This window comes from Oxyura jamaicensis, chromosome 4 (assembly GCF_011077185.1).
Source record: "Oxyura jamaicensis isolate SHBP4307 breed ruddy duck chromosome 4, BPBGC_Ojam_1.0, whole genome shotgun sequence".
Taxonomy (NCBI): domain Eukaryota; kingdom Metazoa; phylum Chordata; class Aves; order Anseriformes; family Anatidae; genus Oxyura; species Oxyura jamaicensis.
Window position 1 is genome coordinate 46,239,570 of NC_048896.1, and position 17,141 is coordinate 46,256,710.

Consider the following 17,141-nt stretch of genomic DNA (forward strand, 5'->3'; position numbering starts at 1 on the left):
AACTTTCTGGATGAGTGCTCATGGCAAGACCAAAGGAGCTCCTCTACAACACCATTTGGTGCCTGCAATACCGTTCGGAGCAGGACGCTGCTCCAGAAAAACACGGTTATGTCACGGTAATCAAGTGTAATCAAACCCAAGCCTCCACCTGCAGTTTACAATTGCACTTGGATACGTTGTTCCTATAAGCAAGCGTGTCGGATCCGCAGGGCGGGTTGATTAATTCCTGGGATAACATGATGCCGCGTTAGCCTTACAGCACAGTCACCGCAGGGTTGGCTCCGAGAGGAACCCCACGTAATTAACACGGCTCTCACCCTTTCACTTTTAACACGCTTCCTAATTAAGCTCTCCGGAATCTGAACTTCACTTTCTGGCCACGGCGTCTGCGAAATGATTTATCCCCCGGCGGTGGTCACCAGCGCCAACCTTGCTGTCAGGGAGGCACGCTGATGCGTTTAACTCCGTGAGTTATGGCAGCCCTCCTCCTCGCCTCTGCACAGGCTGGCGCGGAAACTCGCATCGCAAAGCCAGGGGTAAATGTGCGAACGTGTCTGCAGGACAGCTCTTGCCCGCTTATGTGTGATGGATATATATAAGAAACGATAAGAATGCATATAAAAAGGCTTTGACCTGTAATTAGCCCATCTTGCCTTTTTTTTTTTCCCCCAAATCTTTATGTCACTCCATTTGCAGATTAATTAAACCTAATAGATGTAATGAAACGCAAAGAGAGCTGATCCCTTTCTAGTGATTCAGTATTGATCTGTATACTAAGCCAGCTTCAGTGGATTTTAAGCAATTATTGTCAATAGGCAAATTCTTCAATAATTGTTTCATGCATAAACAGATCATGCTGAGGTGCAAAGTCTACCTATGTATGTACTGGATAATTACCCCCTTCCCCCCGTTTATATTTACATAGCCCTTTGCGATCTGTGGATGGGAGGTGCTGCGTGCACAGCACCGCTTTAATTCCGTGTGATAAACGCGCTGCCAGGAAGCCAAGCATCCATCATTACTCGGGTGCGTGCTCCCCTCCTTCAGGGACGAGCACTGTCAGCTATTAGCGCCCGCTCTCTGCAGATAACGCTGCTCGGGGAATAGCGCTCGGATAGGGGAGAAATCCCATTTCCAATAAATAAATAAATAAATCTCCTTGCAGATGTGCTCTGCCATCCACCCCCTCCGTGCTGGCGGCTGGGGGGGCCCAAATTGGGCTCGGTGGCTGCCTTCCCGAGTGGTGCTTCCCGGGGGGCTGTGGGAATCGTGGCGGGGCCCCCCCGCCTGCATCGCTGCCCGAAGGACGCGGAGCTGGCGATGATGAGGGCTCGCATGAATCCCCCGAGCCAGCAAGCAGGGATTCCTAATTGTCAGCTGCGCTGTGCTGGGCTTGTTTAAAATAATTAGAGTGCGGCGGCTTAAAGAGACCGGGGGGATGTGTTTCTTTTTTTTTTTTTTTGTGTGTGTGTGTGTGTGTGTGTGTTTTTTTAATGTCTCCGTATGGGTTTTTATCGGTTGCTATCAGCTCCTGCTCCTTTCTGACACCGTCACTCTGCCGGGCTGGGGGATGGGGAGGAGAGCAAGGTATTATGTTTTAAGTACACAAATGCTGTCGCGAAGATGGGGATGAACCAACCCCAGCATGCGAGATGGATGGAAACAATACACCCAGTGCATCCCAGCTATATTATTAAAATAAAAAATAAAGGGGGGTGGGGGAAGGGGGATGGGGGGGTGAAAAATGTGCTTTCTCCTCTTCCTCCTTTTTTTCCCCCTCCAAGAGGGATAGCTGAAATCTTTCTTAATTACCGCTTATTCCAATGACAGAATTGTAATTTATCATTTAGTTGTAATTTGACATATGTTCACACCTTTGCCATTTCCAATTTCCTCCCTCATCCTAATTGTCTGCCTGGCTCGCCTGTCACGCGCGCCTCCTGGGATTAATTCGAGCTGTCTGTCTGGGGCTGCCGGGAGCGTGACAGTGCCAATGTGCACACCGTTTATCCACGGCATCACCCAGCCGTCACGCGCCCGCCTCGCCACGGCCCCCATTGTTTATTGTTTACCCCGCCTCACGCTTGTGACTTTGGGGTGTTTTATTAGACTCTAATTACGCTGCCGGCTGTCAGCTGCGGGGAGAGGAACCCTTGCGTTAATTACCGGGGGGAGGAACGGGCCGGTAGATGTCTCTCGCTCTGCCTCTAAAATGCACGCCACGTTTATGTGCTCTGCCTCTGATTCCTCCTTCGTGGCTGCTCACGCTCCTCTCGCCCTCCGTACACCCTCCGTACACCCTCCTGGTCCCCCAGCGTGAACTCTGGGGGCTTTAAATCTGGAAAAGAGGCATCGCCCTCTGCCCTGGCTGTCAGCACCTGTCATCAGGCTGCCCAGGGCCGGGTGAGGAGTTGGGGTTCCCCTGGGGGCTGGATGTGTCGCTTCTAAAAGAAAACCAGGATCAACAGTCCTCCACCTCTCCTCTCCCCACCCAAATCCCCACGCGCACCTTCCACTGTTTCCTCTAAGTTTCTTATGGTACCGAGGTGAAGCGATGTAAAGCGATGAGCAGAATAAACCACCTCCTCCAGCTGTTAAGCCCAGAAATGCCAAACAAAAAGTTTAAAACGAAAATCCCCCAAAGTATTTATTTCCCATGGTATTTTAAATGTCCCTGTCAGCACCTCCTGCCACAGGAAGAGCAAATGGCATGCAATGAAGTTCTGAAATGATGCAGTGGCACGGGAAACTGCCGGGGAGCAGCTTGGGACGAGCATCCCCACAGCCCAGCTCGAGGGGCAGAAGCAGGAGCAAATCAGCCAGCGCTGCCATGAGCACCAGGGATGCAGGTGCCGGGGACGCAGATGCTGGGGATGCAGGTGGCGGGGACGCAGATGCAGTATATAAAATCAAGGTGGTACTTTGAAAACACAAACCCACCCACCTGACACCGTGCCCCCCCACCCAAGGTTGCACCTTGGCACCATACCACGAAAGCAGGGCGCATGAGCTGGAGGTCAGCGCGTCACCGCTTGCCCTGGCACCTGTGCATCGTCAGAGCCTCACAGCAGACACCAGCCAGCACCATGAAAGCCATGTTCTCCGTTCCCTGTGTGCTCTTGACACGTCTCAGATGTGTCACCGTGAGTCAGATTGCAAATCCCCCTCAATTACACCCGCTCACAGCCAGTCCGCAGCCCAGGTGTACAGAGCAGCCAGCACTGCACTGCCTGAAAATATCTGATGCCTTCTAGGAGGCCAGACTGAATGGATTTACATTTATTTAGATTTTTTTTTTTCCCTTTCATGTTTGCTTCCTACACCAGTGACCTTTTAAAATTATTTCGGTACTTGCTTTGTTTTCTGCTTGCTGCTGTTGGGAATTTTATCTTTCGTCCTCCTCCCTTTTGCCGTACACGACGGCCAGCCTTCCCGTGCAGCTTTCTTTTAGCACCAAGATTTCCCCAAAGTGTCTACAAACTTTTAGGAGCCAGCATTTCTAGCCTTAGCTGGCAAATAATGAGCAAATTGTGAAAACGCAAAATGCCTTGGGATGAGCTCTAAAGGAGAAGGTCCTCCAAGAACTTAGCCACATTCTCCAGCCTTGGTCTAAAGACTGAGATACGAGGTGCTAACAATTTAGTGTTGGATGGCTGTCCTTAGGACTTATTTTGGAAGCATTTCACTGGCAATACTGTTGGAAATCCATGTGCTCATTAGGAATCGATGCTAAGTGCTTTTGAAAAGTCCCTTTCTTTTTAATTTCTTCTAGCTATCAGTTTTGTTTTTTGTTTTAAACCTGACTTCCTGAGGCCTTGTTCATTAATAGATAAGCAGTAGTAAGTAGGTTATGAGCATGCAGTAGGCTCATATTCTACGCTGGCATACTCAGTGCCCTTCCTACCTAGAAATAAATCTGATTTTGCAAGGATGCGCAACTCCATCAGCTCGCGGAAGGTCTCCAAAACCCACATGCTTTTGCTGCAGCTGTGACAAGAATGGCAAACTCCAGACAGCAAGGAGGGACTCAAGCCAAACCAGAGCCAGCAAACAACCTTAGGGGTAGCTGTCCTCTGCTGTATCAGCTGCAGCACTGCATAGTGTCAGCCAGGAGATAAAGGGAAGGAAATAGATGTGCCGAAACCTGCAGTCCTGGGCGGGGAGAACAGAATGATAACTTTTTCTAGAGGTTTCATTATTATTATTATTAGCCTGCTTTTATTGTCACATTAGTGCTATTCATTCACAGGACCTTTCATCAGTATCCACCTCAAATGCTCGATACCGTGTGTTTAGGAGGAAAAGCCAGCTCACCTTGGCCACATGGCTGGCTTGCCACGGCGGGTACAGCCAGCTGCACCCCAAAAACGTGCCCAGAGCTTGCTCCACCTGTGCACCTGTGGGATGAGCACCCCCACATCTGTTAACAAAACCCTCTGTTGGCCCTGTTGCTGTTAAACAAAAGAATGGGGAGGACAGACCGGTAACGCCTCACCAGGAGGTTTGCAGACCCTTTGCAAGGGTAGACTCTCTTACCTTATATTCGTTTGGTATCTCTCTCTCTCCTCCTTGAACATGGTATAGCACACTACAGCTGCTCAAGAACCGATGAGAATACAGCAACTCCTTTGCATACCCTCAGCATGCAAAGTATACTTGTTGCATCCCTATCAGATCAAATCCACTTTTGTTTCCAAGTACAAAGAAAACCAACCCAGCCAAACACCGTAGCTGTCTGTGAGAATGTGAAATATTTCTTACAAATAAAGAAGCCTCTTTCATTCATGTAAGGAAAGAGAATAAACTCGCTTTAAAGAAAGCTCTCCCCTCAGCCCCGTAGGTAATGATCAAGCACATCCCATCGTCATCCCAAAGCACAATAATCGGGGAAACTGTGAGAAGGCGAAGTCCAGGCGGTGCCCTCATGGAAATGGTTTCTGTGCACTAAAACGTAGTGGTCGCTACTGGTGGCCGCTGTAAAAGCTTTATTTGTAGAAAGTGACAGGCTATCACACTTTATATATATGCATATATAAAAGTGACAGGCAGTGGAATGGGCTGCCTGAAGCTGTAGGCTGGGAGCTCTATAGCCTGCAGTCCTTTTATTTTATTTTTTTTCTATCTCAGTGGGAAAAGTTTTCAGCCATTATCCAAAAATACACAACAAACACTTTTATCTTTTGAGGACCGTGACCGGGCACACAAGGAGACCCTCCTGCTTTCACCCAGGTGAAAGTAGATGTTTTGTGCTTCCTTGTGTGTCGGGGTGAATTAGGAAGGCTCCTGGAGCGGGATCTGGGTGCTGGGACCACACGTGCCTGCTTTTGTGACCTTAGGCATGGCCAGGACTTGCACAAGCAGGTGGAAGGGCACCTGAACACATGGAGCCCCACAACATTTGGTAAGAAACATGGTAGGAATGCTATTTTCCACACTCTGCAATGGAAATCCCACAGGTCCCACAGCACAGATGCAGCTTTTAGTGAAGCACGTGCAGAGGGCAGAGGTTTTGGGACACGGTGGATGTGCCTTTGTGTGCTGTATGTACATTTCCTTGCCTGCGATACCCCAGACAGACGTGTGGGAGGTCTACATGAGTGTACATGTCTTCAGGGCATAAGTAAAAGACCAGCCCAGAGCAGGACACCTTATGTGGGGTCTGCTGGGGACACCACTGCCAGCTGCCACTTTGTGCCTCGCATGAGGAGAAAGGCTGGGGAGCAGTGACATAATGAGCTGAGCAGAAAAAGAGTTGTTATTGGAAAGTAATTTGTAATACAGCCTTTCAAATAAATATCCCAGCCATTCCTCTGCTTTATAGTGTCATTTCTAACTCCAAGAAGTCAGTGTATAAATCTAATGGAGTAGGCATTCATAAAAGTTCAGGTTGAGTAATAAAAGTAACAATTTTCTGTAATGATACTTTATAGATTTGAATAAGATATAAAATGTTTTTGCTTTTACAGCATATGTATGTAAAAGGAGTAAGTATACTGTATCTATAAAGCAGGGATTACTTTTAAATTCTTAAAATATTTCTAGAACAAAGTAAATAATACTTTTTTTTTTTTCCTGAAAGACCATTTGAGAGCCACACAAGAAACTTTCTAGATATTTTATCCAAAAACAATTCTCCTGCAGCCTTGGAGAAGCCACAACACACTCCCCCCCCACCTCCTTTAACAAAGGCAACCCACAGGGTCTCTTTGCCCCTCCTGTGTCTCACCGCCACCGTCCAGCCCCCAGCATTTATTTCTGCATGCAGCCTGTAACCTATACAATGCCTGTGTGCGTGCTGGCTGCTCTGGCAATCCTGTGTACATAAATTGGGTCAATACACACACTTGCATATGCATTTACCCTCTAAAATTACTTGTAGGACATGTTAAAAAAGGGGTCTGATGCAAATATGAAATGTGTGAATTTCCCTTATGTATATATTTATACACACATATACATATTCTCTCATGTATTTACATAACATGCACACATTTCTGCATGCACACTCGAGATGCTGTGGGGCTATTTCAACTTGCATATCCATTTGATATCAAATCTTGGTGTGTGCAGCACACAGCACAGCCATAAATACCTACATCTATAGGAAAATGAAAAACGTGACTCCAAGCACAGGCAGTTTATGCACGTTTCTATCGACTTGCTTATAGATTTACACCTACAGCTTGGCTCCTGTGCCTAGATCAGTTGGCATCGCCATCACCTTGTCTTCATATAAGCACAAAATGGTGGTGGGAGGTGGTGTCTTCATGGTGGATATCTCTGTATATGGCCATCTCATGGACTCTGGCCAGGTCACTCACTATACAGCTGAAGCTATCTTTTTATAAGACTTTTTAAATAAGAAAACCTATAAAAACCTTATACATGAAAACACTTATGGGCTGTAGGCAGTGGATGTCCAGAAGGCTAACAACAGACTAATAAAAAGCAAACCACCTTTTGGGTCAAAAATCCAGTCACATTTTGGTGGTAAATTATTAAAAAAAGGGTTGGGAAAGTTACTGTGCTGTAGTACAGAGTGCAGTTCAGAGCTGGTAGCATTGAGGGCTTCAAGGTTTCAATACTGGTGAAGTATGATTTATTTTCATAGAATCACAGAATCATTAAGAATGGAAAAGACCTCCAAGATCATCTGGTCCAACCATTACCCTACTACCAATGTCACCCATTAAACCATGCACCTGAGCGCCATGTCCAACCTTTCCTTGAACACTCCCAGGGACGGTGACTCCACCGCCTCCCTGAGCCAATGCCTGACTGCTCTTTCTGAGAAGAAATGTCTCCTAATTTCCAACCTGAACCTCTCCTAGCACAACTTGAGGCCATTCCCTCTCGTCCTATCACTAGTTACCTGTGACAAGAGGCCGACCCCCAGCTCCCCACACCTTCCTTTCGGGCAGTTGTAGAGACCAATGAGGTCTCCCCTGAGCCTCCTCTTCCCCAGACCAATCACCCCCAGCTCCCTCAGCTGCTCCTCACAGGACTTGTGCTCCAGGCCCTTCAGCAGCTTCGTAGCCCTTCTAAGGACATGCTCCAGGGCCTTGATGTCCTTCTTATACTGAGGGGCCCAAAGCTGAACACAGTGCTTGAGGTGCGGCCTCACCAGAACTTTTATTATTATTATTATTATTATTATTATTATGTTAGATTTCATTTTATTTCATTTTATTTTTATTTGCCAGTTGGCATATCTGTAAAAAGTCAGTGCGCATTTCTGAAATTTCATTGCACATCCGCGCATCATTACCTGCTGTCTCGGCGCTCGGGGCACGGTATCGCTGGGGCTTTCTCTCGTGCAGGGAGGCGAGGCAGCAAGGCGTAACGGCGGTGCAGCCTGGCCTCTGGGGGAGCAGCATGGCTCTTCTCAAGCAGAAGGCTTTGGTCCAGCTGGAAGTCCAAGACAAAGGAGGATTGCTTTCTCTCTAGCTGTACCTGGGAAAAGGAAAAAGCAAGTGAAGGATTAAAAAAAAAAAAAAAAAAAAAAGTAGAAACTTGCTATTTTTAAAACCTGGTCCAAAAATAAACAAGTTGGTGAGCAGAAGCAAATACTCCTCATAAATACCTGCCTGCAGTGAAATATGTGAAATATTCCAGGAAAACACGACAGGAGTATTTTTGCCAGTAAGTATTGGAGCTGAGCAAGCCTGGCGCATCTCAAAGAAAATGATGGACAAATGCTGCAGGGCATGCTGAGGAAAATAAAATGCTTACCCTTTATCCCAAATCCATTCATCTGGGGACCATTCTGGGACTTGAACAAAGTTCTCTGAGTTTTCTTTTTTTTCCCTCTCTTTGGCCTTGTTCTTTTTATTTTCACTATAAAGTGCCTCTGTTCCTGGCTCTGGCTTGGACCAGGAGCTCCTGGACTGGAGGAGAGATGTCACTGAGTGAGGGCATTGGATTACCTGCCCCACTCACTCAGCCCTCCCAAGGCAGCTTTTCCCCCAAACTAGTTCTAATTTATTTGGTATTTTGGCCATTCTCTGTAGTCATGGCTGAGGCGTAGGAGATCTGGGTGCAGACGGTCTCTAAATCTGGATGGACTTTTTGGAGTGGAGGTGGGACATTTTAGCTAACTTTTCTCTAAGTTGCTGTCTTGCTCTGTAGCCTGACACTACATCTCATACTTCTGACAAGGACCAAAGGCACCATGATAGAAAACTACCCTCCAGTGCACAACTGAGAAAATATTTTGCCAGGTTCTCCTGAGTTCTCCAGATTTCAGAAAAGCTTAGGAGAAACTTTGTTATATATATATATTTTTTTCCAAGATCTGGGCTGAGCAGGCACCATTAACCATTTAAAGTCTCCCGTTGCTGCCAGCCAAGGGGAAAATCCAGGTCCGAGTGCTTCCACTTCTGCATTGCACAGAGAGAAGCAGAGCCAGAGGCTGGGCGCCATGGGACTGATGTTACACACGTGCCAAAAGCCATTAATTAAATTAGAGATCTCTGGTGGCGGCCTCAGGAGCAGCTGTGCCATCAGTCATCACACCCCAGGCTGACAAGCAGGCACTGTCACAGGCAGGGAATTTTTTTTTTTTTTTTTTTTTCTTTTTTTTTCCCTTTTTTTTTTTTTTTTTTTCTTTTTTCTTTTTTCTTTTTTCTTTTTTTTTTAAATCTGGCTGAGGCACAGGACTTTGCACTACCTGTGCTGGGGGTCCCATGGCATCACAGAGCCCTGCTGGTTCGCTACACAGCGCACGGGGGTGAGACCCATGTCTCGTACTGGTGATGTTGAGTGACATGGTGTGGCGTGGAGGATGAGTGGATCCCAGCCGTGCATGGAAAAAAAACGAATTGCTGCTCTCTGCAGGATCTGGGACACCCGATGGGGAGCTTTCCGACTGCCTCCAAAGAGCTGCGGCTTTTAGACAGTTAATCAAATAAGAAAGGCTGAGGGTAGTCACTACACCCTTGGCAAATAGCAATCCAGACACAAGAGCAAATAATTTGTGTCAGCATGACAAGAGAAAATGGAATGTAAACTTGCTAAACAGCCAACAGATACCAGTTTTTCTATATCTGTTTGTCTGTCTCAGCCTGAGGAAAGAAGCCGGTCACCTTTACATTTGGGATCCATTTACACTGCCAAGGGCTTTGTTTTTTTCTCTCTGCCCCCCAGAAAATATATTAGTGGGGAGCAAAAGACAATAACTTCACACGTCCTGGGCCAGCTCCTGCATGCCCACCTCTACTGTGCTGCCCGCAGAGTGCCTGGGGCCTGGCACTGGCATGGGGCAGCCTGGCAGTGGGTGGGAGCCAGCCCAACTTTTAACTTTTTGAAAAAAAAAAAAAAAAGAAAGAAAGAAAAGAAAAATAGTTTAGTACCGGTGAGAAGCGGCCCACGTGCAGATGATCTGCAAAGAGAAAATTGTCAGATAAATTATTTGTATTGAGTAATTTGACCATCTCTCCTTGGAAGCCTAATGAATAGGTTATTTTCTGCAGCAGCTGCTGTACAGACTCTCAGGCGTGAGCCCACGTGGCCCTGCTGTTCAAAGGGAATTATTGTCCTGGGTGTTTTAAAATAACTCTTAAAAAATTAAAACTGGAAGCACTCTGTCTGTTGGCGGCGAGGAAAGGTGGCGTGAGGAAGGTTGAAGCAGGTGGTAAAATGTCACGGGACCCCAAAAACTGACTGTAAGAAGGGTCGTCCATGGTGTTTTGGTGTGGCTCCACAGCGAGCGCCATCTCGCTGGCAGCCCATCTCAATCCCCCCAGGAACCAAAGGGCGCTGATGGGGTTGGGCACGTGGTGAGGGATCAGGAGGAGCCGTGGGGAAAGGCACCCTGTGCCCTGCCAGACTGTTGTGCAGTGATAGCTCCCTTCGGGGCAAAATCTGCTGGGTTTGTGTTGAAGGCTGTTTGGCATATTGCAAGTATGTATCATGTGCACAGCCCACATGTTGTCCCAGTGATGTCAAGTGTGCCTGTTGAGCCCGTGTGCACTTTTACACAAAGTTTTCTTAATTATGAAAAATCTACAGCTCTCGTGGTTTATAGAGCCCACAAATTTTAAGTTTGTTCTTGTGATGAATTCTGAGCCAGCAGCATGAATCTGCTGATCCCTGCTCACACTGCTCTCACAAAATCACCTCTGATCAAACTGTCTTTTGGGAAGACAACCTCGCCTCCCACCTTCTCTTTGATGCCCCTCCTGCTAAGTTACTGCATCCCGAGGAGCGGCTTTGCCACTGGACAGCTGCCTCTGGTCACCAGGCCACAGGTGCCACCTGCTCTAACCACGGTCCACAATGCAGAAAATGCTGCTTGTTTTCTTAACAAGGGAATAGCACAAGTTCAGAAACCATCCTTAAAGCTGCTCCATGCTCAGATGGTGTCACCAAGATGCCCTTGGGACCAGAGGGGCTGGTATTGCTATGGGCAGAATCACCAGCAGCATGTCTAGAGAGGAATAGGCAAGTGTCTCTGGGTTGGGTCTGAAGGCAGGCAGCTGTAACAAAAGCCTGGGTGGTGAACCAAGGGATGCACGTGGTGCTACCGTGAGCAGTGGGTTGCTGATGCCTCTGCTTGTCTCCATAGCCAGGCCTGGACATGGATGGTGGAGTTACAGTGCCGGGCTGGTGGCTGCGAGCTGCTGCCCTGCCACCGAGCGTGAGAGCAAGCGCTGCATTCAGCAGCACCTGTCCAAGTCACCAGCCTGCAGATGTTACTGGTAGTGGGTCAGAAACCACGTGCGGATCTAAGGGTCACTTCCCCAGAAATGAGGGCCTGGGTATTAAAACGATACTTGCATGTTATAATTATCATTAATTCATTAATTCTGGGACATATGCACAACTAGTACAGCAGCAAAAGCAGGCTGTAACAGCAGGTGGCTGTCACATCAGTCACATCTTTTTTTTTTTTTTTTTTTTCCCTGCACATTTGGGCTGATATATCTATTTTCTAGATAACTGAGGTATGCTTTTTCAGTGAGGAAGCAACTTTTGCAATACCTTTCATTGCACGATCTGCGTACGGTGCCCTTTTTTTTATCGGGACTGATTAAGATTCATCTTCCTTTCCTCCAGAAGTGCTGGCTGAGGTTTCTATTTACACCTGATACAAGATCAATGGGCTAACAATTAAGACGGTAGTGTGCTGCTATTTCAAGTCTGTTGCCTGTTTATTTGGCACAGCTGTCTATGCATGCGGGCTGCATGATACAGAGGTTGCCATGGTTAAAAACTGTGTGTGCTGAGCACTTGGTAAATAGTTGCACAACTTGCTGTGTAAATGCCAGGTAGCACATTAGAGTTTCTCTTGGGCGGTTGCGCTCAGCCACAAGCTTTCTCCCCAGTTTCTGTGCCTGCATTGATTTTGTTCACCTTCACGTACCTGTATGGAGTGAGATGAGGAAGAGATGTGCCACCAGGAAAGGACTGAGTTTGTGTTTAGCCTACAGAGATGAGGATGGAGGAGACGTGCAAATCTTCACAAGCATGAAAGGCCACCGCAAGGAAGCTGGGAGTAATCTCCTCCTTCTCTGGTGGCAAGGGAAGGAGCCATGGTCTTCAATCGCCGCAAGGAAGAATTGAGTTAGGCATCAAGGAGTGACTTTGTAATGATAATGACGGTGAGGCAACAGCCTGTGGAGGCTGTCAAATCTCAATTGCTGAGGATCTCTAAGAGCAGATTGCATCTCTCTTTGGCAGGAGTGATATACTGCGACTAATGCAGCCTTAAATCAAGGAAACGGGCTGGATGACCTCTTGAAGTGCTTCATAGTCCATAACTCTATTTATGTCATTAATATTTGGAGGCAGAGCTTGATTAAACCGTGAAATGCACCAAACGCCGGTTCTTCCATCCACAGCCTGCTGGGAAAGGACCCAGGATTATGTGGGGAGCAGCTCAGTCCGCAGCAGGACGGGATTACTGTGCCCGGACTGCCGGCCAGAGCAGGATGCTGGCTTTCCCTAAGTGGTACCCAGTGAGCATCTTCTGGTCCGTGCCCCTTTGGCTACTTGGCCTCTTGTTCCCCCATCCTGCACTGGGGCAGGGAGATGCTGGCAACGAGCACACCCACTCTTTTTTCCCACACTCCAGCTCAAGATTATTTTATTTTAAATAACAAAGTATCAGCAACAGAAAATTAAAAATGTATGGTTGATGTTTTTTTTGTTTTTGTTTTTGTTTTTTTTTTCAAAGAGCTCTTACTTGCATTTTCTGGCATGTCTTATTTGCGTTTGGATCCGCAGACGTAAAGGGGACCCTTGGGGTCAGGCAGTGCAGGTTTTCTATTTTTCACATCGCTGCACCCACAGAAGGACAGAATTCGGCATCATTCACATTGTATGGGGGCCTTCCTATTCATTCTGGTTTTGTGGCCATATTTTTTTTTTTTTGTAAAACTATTAAAAAAAAAAAAAAAAAAAAAAAAAAAAAGCAGAACCAAACCCTCAACCATTTTTCTGCTGCAAAAGGCTGCTGTAGGCCCAGATACCACTGTGGGTTGTGAATGAACATGCTTCCCAGTGACATGGTTTTCGCTAAAACAGGGTAAATATGAGAGGCAAAAGCAACCTGTACTGGTAGCATGCTGCGAAATGGATTAGCAGATACAGGACTTCTGTAAAAGGCTCAGCTCTCACAAGGGCCTGGAATTGCTGATCTGCCAAGCAAGGACTTGCATAATAACACCTAATTGCTATATGATAAATTAATGAATTAGATTGAAGTGCTGAGGAGATTAAAAAAAATCTAGATGCTTGGATCACTTTTATTTACCTAAATCGAAAACATTGTGTGGGATCTGCAAGGAAATTAGTAAAAAATACTGGAAGATAAGTTTATACACATGATGGCTTCCCAATTTCTCTGTGTGGTAGCTGCATTTTAACCGTGTCTGCCCTGAATGGAGAGCCTGCCCTGTTCTCAGTGCTTTGCTGTGCTGGCTTTACGTGCAGCCTCTTTCCTTTCTGAATAATCAACCACAGCTCGCACAGCTGCAAATAAAAACACAGCCGGCACAAGCCTGGGTAGGAATTCTTACCGTGGATTATGAAAGTGATACTGCTGTGGGGCCTGGTGCAGGCTCACTCCTGCCAGCGGTTGTCCTCATGCTCGGTGGCTGTAGTGTGGAAGATTTTGGGCAGACCTGGGCAAGGTGGCTTCGAGAGAAGGAGCGACGAGGGCAGCCCATGCCCAAACCTCATGTGGCTTTTCCTTGTTTCCCATAGCAAGAGATTCGATGCAGTATTAATTATGCAAACTTCACGTCAGCTCTGTGTGGTGCTCTCTCTGTAGCAAAACAAAAGCACAAAGGAGCTGGTTTTAAAATTATTTTTATTATTTATTATTATTCCAGAGTCACATTGCTAGGCAGCCTGCTGGGTTGGCCCGGTGGCCCTGACCATGGATGGGGTTTTGCAGTGCCACGGAATTCTGCCTCTGGAAATCATGGTCTAGAAAGCTGAGCAGCTGGAGGCAAACGAAGGATGGAAGGGAAAGTCCTAGCAACTGGCTGTTGGCATGAACAAGCCGTGCTGATGCAAAGGGGGAGCTGACAAACCAGGTGAGCTACGTGCCCGCAGAGCAACAGCTCTGCTTTCAATATCAGCCGCTCTGAGCAGCAATCACTGTGAGCAGCTCCCCAGCAATTCAGCCTGGAGTATGTTTGCATGGCTTGTCAGATAATTTGGAGCGGTGGACATATTCATGGAAATTGTGATCTCTTTCAGGACAATGCACGAGCAGGAAAAGGGGCTAAATCCAACAAATCGATTCCTTGCCGTGAATAGCTCACACAGAACGAGTTCCTCACGATAAGGCCTTGTGCATTTCTCACTGCTAACTCAAATCAGCACACTGCTGTGCCATTGCATTGTTTACGCCTAGAAATTTCGTCTCAGTAAACCCTGAATCACAAAACTGAGGTTACATAAAACTTTCGGCATGTGGAAAAACAAGTCCTGTTTCCCTACCCTGCAACCCACTCCTCCTCCAGGGTGCTGCTTCCCCTCTTTGAAACCGTATTATTTTCCACTTGGACTTCTCTGTACTGGGGTAGATGCTGGCATTAATTGTCCCCGTCTCCTGGCTGTAATGCCATGGCTTGATTTCCAAATTCAGATTCTTTTGAAAGACTGGGGGGCATTTTTTTGTCTCAGATGAGCCCTGAGCCCTGTTGTACCTCTGTTGGAACTCACTGACCCCAGGTCAGAGGCACCAGTTATCCACCAAACACTTTTTTGGGGGTTCTTTTTTCCATCATACCATCATGAACCTGGGAGAGCCAGCTGCCGGGCTCAGGAGTCAGAAGAAATTGGTGTGTCCATGACCCCTGCTTTGCCCTGTGCAGCACATGAATAAAACTTAAAACCCTATCGGACAATTTCAGGGTGACAGCAACTTAGTGTCTGAGTGCAGCAGAACTGGATTTTACCCAAAAACTGTTTTGTCCAGATATAACACGGAAAAGAATTGTCTCAGCTGGGTTAGTAATTACATGCAAATGCTTTCTCTTACGCTCCTAAAATATTTGCCTGTTTCTGTTTGTGCTGCTGGATGCATTCGAGGAGTACTAATTGCTGCAGTCTCGTAGGGAGGGGCATACTAGCCAGCTTAGCCAAAGCACAAGGCATGGAAGGTTATAATATTCCCTTACTTTACCCCGTTTGCTGATCCTTTTTGCAGTTGGTGCAAAGGAACAGGCTCCCCGATATCCCGTAGGCGTGCTCTCAACCCCAGCATCGCTTTTAGAAGCAGCTCACATACCTCTAGAATTGTTGCTGGGTGGCTTTTTTTTTTTTCTTTTTTCTTTTTTCTTTTTTTCTCTTGGCTCTCTAAACGTACTAAAGTGTCATTAAGACAAATGGCAAACATTTCTCCTTTTCTCACATCTGTCAAAACTTCAAAATCTACTTTCATGACATTTCACACGGAATTTTTTTACGTACCACTCAAAGGACATAGAATCCTAATGAGCCTTGCTTTCATGATTTTAATCTGCCGTGTGCTGCTGCCCTTGTATAATAAATTAACAAAAGGGAAGCGGGGAACGAGTGATATAAAGAGCTGTGGGCTGGGGGGGAGGGAAAGAAAATTAGGTTGGTACCCACATAGGATTTGGAGACGCTCTTTGAATGTGGTACCAGTGCTGTCTCACCAAGAGGGCACGTTGCATAGTGCTTCTCCAGCCTGCACCCCTTGCACAAGGAGGTTGAGCTCCTCAATGGCAAACAAACTGGAGCTACTGAAGGAAAATGCTGTATGACTTTGGAGGATCTTTGCATTGCCAGTGTCAGCAAAGTGTTAGGAACTGAAAGAGGGCTTCATTTTTGTCCCTGAATTTTAAAAATAATTTGTTGTTTCTGCAGTGGCAGACTTGGCCAGCAATATGTTAACTGATGTGCTTGCTTTTACTGGCCGTAAATGTATTAGCTGCTATATAATAGTTTCTAATGGGAGAATGAGAACACTATTTTTTCTTATCAAAAACAGAAGGAAAATGTACCAAAAATTGCTTAAGTGCATCCTTTATGGAGGAAAAAAGTGGGCAGCCATTTCTCTTAATTCAGCACTGGAAACTGTCAATGCTGGTAGCTCAGGTTCTTCCCTGTTAATGACTACAATACAAATAGAGCCAACTTCTCCCCGTCCTCTGGGCAGGGGAAGGCAAGCTCAAATGGACCGTCTGCCTCTAATAGCTTGGATAACAGCAATGTAGGTAACAAGATGCTGGGCAAGTCTGTGTTAGACTGTTGAAGGCTGTCCATGAGCAAAAGACCTAGTTTTAGTACGAGAGATGCTGATGAGCACCCAGGAGTAATGCAGGGCCTCTGCTGCCAGAAAGGAGTGTTGCACAGTGATACCATGATACCAGCAGCTGCACCTGATGCAGGATGGTCGGGCTCCCATCTTTAAGATACTAACTCTTCCATTGAGAGATGGCCTGTCTTGCGTCATAAAAAATGTGGAACGTGGGGTTGGTGTGACACAAATACAAAGAAAGAAAATGGTAAGGTTTGTTACTGGGTAAGGCACACAATCATTGAGATGCCCAAGGAATTTCTCCTTAGGCCCTGATAGACCACGCAGTGTTTCTGGTTTAGACCAGAAGTGCTATCAGGAAAATCAGGAGTAGCAGTACCATCTATGATACCAAAATGGTCAATAAAGAGAAATAAATCTTATTTCCTTGTTTCAGCTTTAACCTGGTGTGTCAGGACCATATATACATATATATGTGTAAACACACACACACACATATACACACACACATACATATATATTACACATGCACACACGCATGTGTGTGTGTGTATATATATATATATATATATATATATATATAGTGGTGTTATACATGCGTGCACACATTTTTTATAACCCTAACACCAGCCAGGTCCCTGTGCCCACCCGGGCAGTGGTGGACATCAACATGTGACATTTGCCCTTTTTGTTGCTTCCCAGCAGGGAAGGAGACCAAGGTCTCCAGGTGACTTCCAGCCCTGTGGGGCTGCTGGTGCTCCACAGCCCCTGCCTGAACCGCCACAGCCCCTGTCGGTGGCCTCAGAGGTCTGCGTGAGATGAAAACCGCAGCCTCCTTCCTGCCAGGGATGCGATGCTCAGACCAAATTGCCTCTCGCTGCCTCCCCCAAAGCCAAAGTTC